The 7,500-nt window shown below is 45.5% G+C and overlaps 19 non-coding genes and 17 pseudogenes across 19 annotated transcripts; all 36 read left to right on the top strand.

Moving 5' to 3' along the window:
• The first annotated feature begins 55 nt into the window (after positions 1-55).
• LOC142125341 (5S ribosomal RNA) lies at positions 56-174 on the top strand (annotated as a pseudogene).
• Positions 175-257: 83 nt separating this feature from the next.
• LOC142125818 (5S ribosomal RNA) lies at positions 258-376 on the top strand (annotated as a pseudogene).
• Positions 377-460: 84 nt separating this feature from the next.
• On the top strand, positions 461-579 carry LOC142125630 (5S ribosomal RNA; annotated as a pseudogene).
• Positions 580-661: 82 nt separating this feature from the next.
• On the top strand, positions 662-780 carry LOC142125565 (5S ribosomal RNA; annotated as a pseudogene).
• An 84-nt stretch (positions 781-864) lies between these two features.
• LOC142125532 (5S ribosomal RNA) lies at positions 865-983 on the top strand. The gene has a single exon (XR_012684997.1). It is a non-coding gene; the product is annotated as a 5S ribosomal RNA (ribosomal RNA).
• Positions 984-1,067: 84 nt separating this feature from the next.
• Positions 1,068-1,186, top strand: LOC142125417 (5S ribosomal RNA). The gene has a single exon (XR_012684891.1). It is a non-coding gene; the product is annotated as a 5S ribosomal RNA (ribosomal RNA).
• An 84-nt stretch (positions 1,187-1,270) lies between these two features.
• Positions 1,271-1,389, top strand: LOC142125449 (5S ribosomal RNA). Its single transcript, XR_012684921.1, has one exon. It is a non-coding gene; the product is annotated as a 5S ribosomal RNA (ribosomal RNA).
• An 82-nt stretch (positions 1,390-1,471) lies between these two features.
• On the top strand, positions 1,472-1,590 carry LOC142125910 (5S ribosomal RNA; annotated as a pseudogene).
• Positions 1,591-1,674: 84 nt separating this feature from the next.
• LOC142125427 (5S ribosomal RNA) lies at positions 1,675-1,793 on the top strand. Its single transcript, XR_012684901.1, has one exon. It is a non-coding gene; the product is annotated as a 5S ribosomal RNA (ribosomal RNA).
• Positions 1,794-1,877: 84 nt separating this feature from the next.
• On the top strand, positions 1,878-1,996 carry LOC142125531 (5S ribosomal RNA). The gene has a single exon (XR_012684996.1). It is a non-coding gene; the product is annotated as a 5S ribosomal RNA (ribosomal RNA).
• Positions 1,997-2,080: 84 nt separating this feature from the next.
• Positions 2,081-2,199, top strand: LOC142125863 (5S ribosomal RNA). The gene has a single exon (XR_012685046.1). It is a non-coding gene; the product is annotated as a 5S ribosomal RNA (ribosomal RNA).
• Positions 2,200-2,282: 83 nt separating this feature from the next.
• Positions 2,283-2,401, top strand: LOC142125517 (5S ribosomal RNA). Its single transcript, XR_012684983.1, has one exon. It is a non-coding gene; the product is annotated as a 5S ribosomal RNA (ribosomal RNA).
• Positions 2,402-2,483: 82 nt separating this feature from the next.
• On the top strand, positions 2,484-2,602 carry LOC142125489 (5S ribosomal RNA). Its single transcript, XR_012684958.1, has one exon. It is a non-coding gene; the product is annotated as a 5S ribosomal RNA (ribosomal RNA).
• Positions 2,603-2,687: 85 nt separating this feature from the next.
• LOC142125681 (5S ribosomal RNA) lies at positions 2,688-2,806 on the top strand. The gene has a single exon (XR_012685029.1). It is a non-coding gene; the product is annotated as a 5S ribosomal RNA (ribosomal RNA).
• Positions 2,807-2,890: 84 nt separating this feature from the next.
• LOC142125395 (5S ribosomal RNA) lies at positions 2,891-3,009 on the top strand. The gene has a single exon (XR_012684871.1). It is a non-coding gene; the product is annotated as a 5S ribosomal RNA (ribosomal RNA).
• Positions 3,010-3,092: 83 nt separating this feature from the next.
• LOC142125472 (5S ribosomal RNA) lies at positions 3,093-3,211 on the top strand. The gene has a single exon (XR_012684942.1). It is a non-coding gene; the product is annotated as a 5S ribosomal RNA (ribosomal RNA).
• Positions 3,212-3,295: 84 nt separating this feature from the next.
• LOC142125708 (5S ribosomal RNA) lies at positions 3,296-3,414 on the top strand (annotated as a pseudogene).
• Positions 3,415-3,498: 84 nt separating this feature from the next.
• On the top strand, positions 3,499-3,617 carry LOC142125877 (5S ribosomal RNA). The gene has a single exon (XR_012685048.1). It is a non-coding gene; the product is annotated as a 5S ribosomal RNA (ribosomal RNA).
• An 83-nt stretch (positions 3,618-3,700) lies between these two features.
• On the top strand, positions 3,701-3,819 carry LOC142125584 (5S ribosomal RNA; annotated as a pseudogene).
• Positions 3,820-3,902: 83 nt separating this feature from the next.
• LOC142125778 (5S ribosomal RNA) lies at positions 3,903-4,020 on the top strand (annotated as a pseudogene).
• An 84-nt stretch (positions 4,021-4,104) lies between these two features.
• Positions 4,105-4,223, top strand: LOC142125463 (5S ribosomal RNA). Its single transcript, XR_012684934.1, has one exon. It is a non-coding gene; the product is annotated as a 5S ribosomal RNA (ribosomal RNA).
• Positions 4,224-4,307: 84 nt separating this feature from the next.
• LOC142125547 (5S ribosomal RNA) lies at positions 4,308-4,426 on the top strand. Its single transcript, XR_012685011.1, has one exon. It is a non-coding gene; the product is annotated as a 5S ribosomal RNA (ribosomal RNA).
• Positions 4,427-4,510: 84 nt separating this feature from the next.
• On the top strand, positions 4,511-4,629 carry LOC142125367 (5S ribosomal RNA; annotated as a pseudogene).
• Positions 4,630-4,714: 85 nt separating this feature from the next.
• On the top strand, positions 4,715-4,833 carry LOC142125428 (5S ribosomal RNA). Its single transcript, XR_012684902.1, has one exon. It is a non-coding gene; the product is annotated as a 5S ribosomal RNA (ribosomal RNA).
• Positions 4,834-4,917: 84 nt separating this feature from the next.
• LOC142125555 (5S ribosomal RNA) lies at positions 4,918-5,036 on the top strand (annotated as a pseudogene).
• Positions 5,037-5,317: 281 nt separating this feature from the next.
• Positions 5,318-5,435, top strand: LOC142125859 (5S ribosomal RNA; annotated as a pseudogene).
• Positions 5,436-5,517: 82 nt separating this feature from the next.
• LOC142125491 (5S ribosomal RNA) lies at positions 5,518-5,636 on the top strand. Its single transcript, XR_012684959.1, has one exon. It is a non-coding gene; the product is annotated as a 5S ribosomal RNA (ribosomal RNA).
• Positions 5,637-5,721: 85 nt separating this feature from the next.
• On the top strand, positions 5,722-5,840 carry LOC142125420 (5S ribosomal RNA). The gene has a single exon (XR_012684895.1). It is a non-coding gene; the product is annotated as a 5S ribosomal RNA (ribosomal RNA).
• Positions 5,841-5,923: 83 nt separating this feature from the next.
• LOC142125772 (5S ribosomal RNA) lies at positions 5,924-6,042 on the top strand (annotated as a pseudogene).
• Positions 6,043-6,126: 84 nt separating this feature from the next.
• Positions 6,127-6,245, top strand: LOC142125750 (5S ribosomal RNA; annotated as a pseudogene).
• An 84-nt stretch (positions 6,246-6,329) lies between these two features.
• LOC142125397 (5S ribosomal RNA) lies at positions 6,330-6,448 on the top strand. Its single transcript, XR_012684873.1, has one exon. It is a non-coding gene; the product is annotated as a 5S ribosomal RNA (ribosomal RNA).
• Positions 6,449-6,531: 83 nt separating this feature from the next.
• On the top strand, positions 6,532-6,650 carry LOC142125651 (5S ribosomal RNA; annotated as a pseudogene).
• Positions 6,651-6,732: 82 nt separating this feature from the next.
• On the top strand, positions 6,733-6,851 carry LOC142125615 (5S ribosomal RNA; annotated as a pseudogene).
• Positions 6,852-6,935: 84 nt separating this feature from the next.
• On the top strand, positions 6,936-7,054 carry LOC142125608 (5S ribosomal RNA; annotated as a pseudogene).
• An 84-nt stretch (positions 7,055-7,138) lies between these two features.
• Positions 7,139-7,257, top strand: LOC142125701 (5S ribosomal RNA; annotated as a pseudogene).
• An 84-nt stretch (positions 7,258-7,341) lies between these two features.
• LOC142125657 (5S ribosomal RNA) lies at positions 7,342-7,460 on the top strand. Its single transcript, XR_012685026.1, has one exon. It is a non-coding gene; the product is annotated as a 5S ribosomal RNA (ribosomal RNA).
• The last annotated feature ends 40 nt before the right edge of the window (positions 7,461-7,500 follow it).

Genomic DNA, 7,500 nt, shown 5'->3' on the forward strand with positions numbered 1-7,500 from the left:
TCCTTCAATGCTGGTTTTGAGATGTATAAGAGATGTAGGTCATTAGGAAGCCAATACCTACAGACACACCACCCTGAATAAGCCTAATCTCGTCTGATCTTGAAAGCTAAGCAGGGCCGGGCCTGGTTAGTACTTGGATAGGAGACCAACTGGGAATACCAGATGCTGTATGATTGTTTTTTTTATTTTCTCTTGTTCCGGCTTCCTGCAAAGCTGGTTTTGAGATGTATAAGAGATGTAGGTCATTAGGAAACCAATACTATAACCACACCACCCTGAACAAGCCCAATCTCATCTGATCTTGGATGCTAAGTAGGGTCGGGCCTGGTTAGTACTTGGATGGGAGACCACCTATGAATACCAGGTGCTGTAGGCCTTTTTTTTTTATTTTCTCTTGTTCCGGCTTCCTTCAATGCTGGTTTTGAGATGTATAAGAGATGTAGGTCATTAGGAAAACAATACATACAGCCACACCACCCTGAACAAGCCCAATCTCGTCTGATCTTGGAAGCTAAGCAGGGCCAGGCCTGGTTAGTACTTGGATGGGAGACCATCTGGGAATACCAGGTGCTGTAGGCCTTTTTTTTATTTTCTCTTGTTCCAGCTTCCTTTAAAGCTGGATTTGAGATGTATAAGAGATGTAGGTCATTAGGAAACCAATACCTACAGCCACACCACCCTGAACAAGCCCAATCTCGTCTGATCTTGGAAGCTAAGCAGGGCCCGGCCTGGTTAGTACTTGGATGGGAGACCACCTGGGAATACCAGGTGCTGTAGGCAGTTTTTTTTTATTTTCTCTTGTTCCGGCTTCCTTCGAAGCTGGTTTTGAGATGTATAAGACATGTAGGTCTTTAGAAAACCAATACCTACAGCCACACCACCCTGAACAAGCCCAATCTCGTCTGATCTTGGAAGCTAAGCAGGGCCAGGCCTGGTTAGTACTTGGATGGGAGACCAACTGGGAATACCAGGTGCTGTAGGCCTTTTTTTTTTATTTTCTCTTGTTCCGTCTTCCTTCAATGCTGGTTTTGAGATGTATAAGAGATGTAGGTCATTAGGAAACCAATACATACAGCCACACCACCCTGAACAAGCCCAATCTCGTCTGATCTTGGAAGCTAAGCAGGGCCGGGCCTGGTTAGTACTTGGATGGGAGACCACCTGGGAATACCAGGTGCTGTAGGCTTTTTTTTTTTTTTTTCTCTTGTTCCTGCTTCCTTCAATGCAGGTTTTGAGATGTATAAGAGATGTAGGTCATTAGAAAAACAATACCTACAGCCACACCACCCTGAACAAGCCCAATCTCATCTGATCTTGGAAGCTAAGCAGGGCTGGGCCTGGTTAGTACTTGGATGGGAGACCACCTGGGAATACCAGGTGCTGTAGGCAGTTTTTTTATTTTCTCTTGTTCCGACTTGATTCAATGCTGGTTTTGAGATGTATAAGAGATGTAGGTCATTAGGAAATCAATATCTACAGCCACACCACCCTGAACAAGCCCAATCTCGTCTGATCTTCAAAGCTAAGCAGGGCCAGGCCTGGTTAGTAGTTGGATGGGAGACCACCTGGGAATACCAGGTGCTTTAGGCAATTTTTTTTTTATTTTCTCTTGTTCCGGCTTCCTTCGAAGCTGGTTTGAGATGTATTAGAGATGTAGGTCTTTAGGAAACCAATACCTACAGCCACACCACCCTGAACAAGCCCAATCTCATCTGATCTTGGAAGCTAAGAAGGGCCGGGCCTGGTTAGTACTTGGATGGGAGACCACCTGGGAATACCAGGTGCTGTAGGCAATTTTTTTTTATTTTCTCTTGTTCCGACTTGCTTCAATGCTGGTTATGAGATGTATAAGAGATGTAGGTCATTAGGAAACCAATACCTACAGCCACACCACCCTGAACAAGCCCAATCCCATCTGATCTTGGAAGCTAAGCAGGGCCTGGCCTGGTTAGTACTTGGATGGGAGACCACCTGGGAATACCAGGTGCTGTAGACAGTTTTTTTTTATTTTCTCTTGTTCCGGCTTCCTTCAATGCTGGTTTTGAGATGTATAAGAGATGTAAGTCATTAGGAAACCAATACATACAGCCACACCACCCTGAACAAGCCCAATCTCGTCTGATCTTGGAAGCTAAGCAGGGCTGGGCCTGGTTAGTACTTGGATGGGAGACCACCTGGGAATACCAGGTGCTGTAGGCCTTATTTTTTTATTTTCTCTTGTTCCGGCTTCCTTCGAAGCTGGATTTGAGATGTATAAGAGATGTAGGTCTTTAAGAAACCAATGCTATAGCCACACCCCCCTGAACAAGCCCAATCTCATCTGATCTTGGAAGCTAAGCAGGGCCGGGCCTGGTTAGTACTCGGATGGGAGACCACCTGGGAATACCAGGTGCTGTAGGCCTTTTATTTTATTTTTTCTTGTTCCGGCTTCCTTCAATGCTGGTTTTCAGATGTATAAGAGATGTAGGTCATTAGGAAACCATACCTACAGCCACACCACCCTGAACAAGCCCAATCTCATCTGATCTTGGAAGCTAAGAAGGGCTGGGCCTGGTTAATACTTGGATGGGAGACCACCTGGGAATACCAGGTGCTGTAGGCCTTTTTTTTTTTATTTTCTCTTGTTCCGTCTTCCTTCAATGCTGGTTTTGAGATGTATAAGAGATGTAGGTCATTAGAAAAACAATACCTACAGTCACACCACCCTGAACAAGCCCAATCTCATCTGATCTTGGAAGCTAAGCAGGGCCGGGCCTGGTTAGTACTTGGATGGGAGACCACCTGGGAATACCAGGTGCTGTAGGCAATACTTTTTTATTTTCTCTTGTTCCGACTTCCTTCAATGCTGGTTTTGAGATGTATAAGAGATGTAGGTCATGAGGAAACCAACACCTACAGCCACACCACCCTGAACAATCCCAATCTCATCTGATCTTGGAAGCTAAGCAGGGCCGGGCCTGGTTAGTACTTGGATGGTAGACCACCTGGGAATACCAGGTGCTGTAGGCATTTTTTTTTATTTTCTCTTGTTCCGGCTTCCTTCGAAGCTGGTTTTGAGATGTATAAGACATGTAGGTCATTAGCAAACCAATACCTATAGCCACACCACCCTGAACAAGCCCAATCTCATCTGATCTTGGAAGCTAAGCAGGACCGGGCCTGGTTAGTACTTGGATGGGAGACCACCTGGGAATACCAGGTGCTGTAGGCAGTTTTTTTTTATTTTCTCTTGTTCCGGCTTCCTTCGAAGCTGGTTTTGAGATGTATAAGACATGTAGGTCTTTAGAAAACCAATACCTACAGCCACACAACCCTGAACAAGCTCAATCTCATTTGATCTTGGAAGCTAAGCAGGATCGGGCCTGGTTAGTACTTGGATGGGAGACCACCTGGGAATACCAGGTGCTGTAGGCCATTTTTTTTTATTTTCTCTTGTACCGGCTTCCTTCAATGCTGGTTTTGAGATGTATAAGAGATGTAGGTCATTAGGAAACCAATACATACAGCCACACCACCCTGAACAAGCCCAATCTCGTCTGATCTTGGAAGCTAAGCAGGGCTGGGCCTGGTTAGTACTTGGATGGGAGACCACCTGGGAATACCAGGTGCTGTAGGCCTTATTTTTTTATTTTCTCTTGTTCCGGCTTCCTTCGAAGCTGGATTTGAGATGTATAAGAGATGTAGGTCTTTAACAAACCAAAGCTATAGCCACACCCCCCTGAACAAGCCCAATCTCATCTGATCTTGGAAGCTAAGCAGGGCCGGGCCTGGTTAGTACTCGGATGGGAGACCACCCGGGAATACCAGGTGCTGTAGGCCTTTTTTTTTATTTTCTCTTGTTCTGGCTTCCTACAATGCTGGTTTTAAGATGTATAAGAGATGTAGGTCAGTAAGAAACCAATACCTACAGCCACACCACCCTGAACAAGCCCAATCTCATCTATCTTGGAAGTTAAGAAGGGCTGGGCCTGGTTAGTACTTTGATGGGAGACCACCTGGGAATACCAGGTGCTGTAGGCAATTTTTTTTTATTTTCTCTTGTTCCGACTTCCTTCAATGCTGGTTTTGAGATGTATAAGAGATGTAGGTCATTAGGAAACTAATACCTACAGCCACACCACCCTGAACAAGCCCAATCTCATCTGATCTTGGAAGCTAAGCAGGGCCTGGCCTGGTTAGTACTTGGATGGGAGACCACCTGGGAATACCAGGTGCTGTAGGCAGTTTTTTTTTATTTTCTCTTGTTCCGGCTTCCTTCGAAGCTGGTTTTGAGATGTATAAGAGATGTAGGTCATTAGAAAAACAATACCTACAGCCACACCACCCTGAACAAGCCCAATCTCGTCTGATCTTGGAAGCTAAGCAGGGCTGGGCCTGGTTAGTACTTGGATGGGAGACCACCTGGGAATACCAGGTGCTGTAGGCAATTTTTTTTTATTTTCTCTTGTTCCGACTTCCTTCAATGCTGGTTTTGAGATGTATAAGAGATGTAGGTCATTAGGAAATCAATATCTACGGCCACACCACCCTGAACAAGCCCAATCTCGTCTGATCTTCAAAGCTAAGCAGGGCCAGGCCTGGTTAGTAGTTGGATAGGAGACCACCTGGGAATACCAGGTGCTTTAGGCAATTTTTTTTTTATTTTCTCTTGTTCCGGCTTCCTTCGAAGCTGGTTTTGAGATGTATAAGAGATGTAGGTCTTTATGAAACCAATACCTACAGCCACACCACCCTGAACAAGCCCAATCTCATCTGATCTTGGAAGCTAAGAAGGGCCGGGCCTGGTTAGTACTTGGATGGGAGACCACCTGGGAATACCAGGTGCTGTAGGCAATTTTTTTTTATTTTCTCTTGTTCCGATTTCCTTTAATGCTGGTTTTGAGATGTATAAGAGATGTAGGTCATTAAGAAACCAATACCTACAGCCACACCACCCTGAACCAGCCCAATCTCGTCTGATCTTGGAAGCTAAGCAGGGCCTGGCCTGGTTAGTACTTGGATGGGAGACCACCTGGGAATACCAGGTGCTGTAGGCCTTATTTTTTTATTTTCTCTTGTTCCGGCTTCCTTCGAAGCTGGATTTGAGATGTATAAGAGATGTAGGTCATTAGGAAACCAATACCTACAGCCACACCCCCATAAACAAGCCAGTTTCGTCTGATCTTGGAAGCTAAGCAGGCCGGTCTGGTTAGTACTTTGGTGGGAGCCCACCTAGGAATACAAGGTGCTGTAGGCCTTTTTTTTATTTTCTCTTGTTCCAGCTTCCTTCAATGCTGGTGTTGAGATGTATAAGAGATGTAGGTCTTTAAGAAACCAATGCTATAGCCACACCCCCCTGAACAAGCCCAATCTCATCTGATCTTGAAGCTAAGCAGGGCCGGGCCTGGTTAGTACACGGATGGGAGACCACCTGGGAATACCAGGTGCTGTAGGCCTTTTATTTTATTTTTTCTTGTTCCGGCTTCCTTCAATGCTGGTTTTCAGATGTATAAGAGATGTAGGTCATTAGGAAACCATACCTACAGCCACACCACCCTGAACAAGCCCAATCTCATCTGATCTTGGAAGCTAAGAAGGGCTGGGCCTGGTTAATACTTGGATGGGAGACCACCTGGGAATACCAGGTGCTGTAGGCCTTTTTTTTTTTATTTTCTCTTGTTCCGTCTTCCTTCAATGCTGGTTTTGAGATGTATAAGAGATGTAGGTCATTAGAAAAACAATACCTACAGTCACACCACCCTGAACAAGCCCAATCTCATCTGATCTTGGAAGCTAAGCAGGGCCGGGCCTGGTTAGTACTTGGATGGTAGACCACCTGGGAATACCAGGTGCTGTAGGCAGTTTTTTTTATTTTCTCTTGTTCCGGCTTCCTTCGAAGCTGGTTTTGAGATGTATAAGACATGTAGGTCATTAGAAAACCAATACCTACAGCCACACCACCCTGAACAAGCCCAATCTCATCTGATCTTGGAAGCTAAGCAGGACCGGGCCTGGTTAGTACTTGGATGGGAGAGCACCTGGGAATACCAGGTGCCGTAGGCAGTTTTTTTTTATTTTCTCTTGTTCCGGCTTCCTTCGAAGCTGGTTTTGAGATGTATAAGACATGTAGGTCTTTAGAAAACCAATACCTACAGCCACACCACCCTGAACAAGCCCAATCTCATTTGATCTTGGAAGCTAAGCAGGACCGGCCCTGGTTAGTACTTGGATGGCAGACCACCTGGGAATACCAGGTGCTGTAGGCCATTTTTTTTTATTTTCTCTTGTACCGGCTTCCTTCAATGCTGGTTTTGAGATGTATAAGAGATGTAGGTCATTAGGAAACCAATACATACAGCCACACCACCCTGAACAAGCCCAATCTCGTCTGATCTTGGAAGCTAAGCAGGGCCGGGCCTGGTTAGTACTTGGATGGGAGACCACCTGGGAATACCAGGTGCTGTAGGCCTTATTTTTTTATTTTATCTTGTTCCGGCTTCCTTCGAAGCTGGATTTGAGATGTATAAGAGATGTAGGTCTTTAAGAAACCAATGCTATAGCCACACCCCCCTGAACAAGCCCAATCTCATCTGATCTTGAAAGCTAAGCAGGGCCGGGCCTGGTTAGTACTCGGATGGGAGACCACCTGGGAATACCAGGTGCTGTAGGCCTTTTTTTTATTTTCTCTTGTTCTGGCTTCCTACAATGCTGGTTTTAAGATGTATAAGAGATGTAGGTCAGTAAGAAACCAATACCTACAGCCACACCACCCTGAACAAGCCCAATCTCATCTGATCTTGGAAGTTAAGAAGGGCTGGGCCTGGTTAGTACTTTGATGGGAGACCACCTGTGAATACCAGATGCTGTAGGCCTTTCTTTTTTATTTTCTCTTGTTCCGGCTTCCTTCGAAGCTGGTTTTGAGATGTATAAGAGATGTAGGTCTTTAGGAAACCAATACCTACAGCCACACCACCCTGAACAAGCCCAATCTCATCTGATCTTGGAAGCTAAGAAGTGCCGGGCCTGGTTAGTACTTGGATGGGAGACCACCTGGGAATACCAGGTGCTGTAGGCAATTTTTTTTTATTTTCTCTTGTTCCGACTTCCTTCAATGCTGGTTTTGAGATGTATAAGAGATGTAGGTCATTAGGAAACTAATACCTACAGCCACACCACCCTGAACAAGCCCAATCTCGTCTGATCTTGGAAGCTAAGCAGGGCCTGGCCTGGTTAGTACTTGGATGGGAGACCACCTGGAAATACCAGGTGCTGTAGGCAGTTTTTTTTTATTTTCTCTTGTTCCGGCTTCCTTCGAAGCTGGTTTTGAGATGTATAAGAGATGTAGGTCATTAGAAAAACAATACCTACAGCCACACCACCCTGAACAAGCCCAATCTCGTCTGATCTTGGAAGCTAAGCAGGGCTGGGCCTGGTTAGTACTTGGATGGGAGACCACCTGAGAATACCAGGTGCTGTAGGCAATTTTTTTTTATTCTCTCTTGTTCCGACTTCCTTCAATGC

This window comes from Mixophyes fleayi, unplaced genomic scaffold (assembly GCF_038048845.1).
Source record: "Mixophyes fleayi isolate aMixFle1 unplaced genomic scaffold, aMixFle1.hap1 Scaffold_260, whole genome shotgun sequence".
Taxonomy (NCBI): Eukaryota; Metazoa; Chordata; class Amphibia; order Anura; family Limnodynastidae; genus Mixophyes; species Mixophyes fleayi.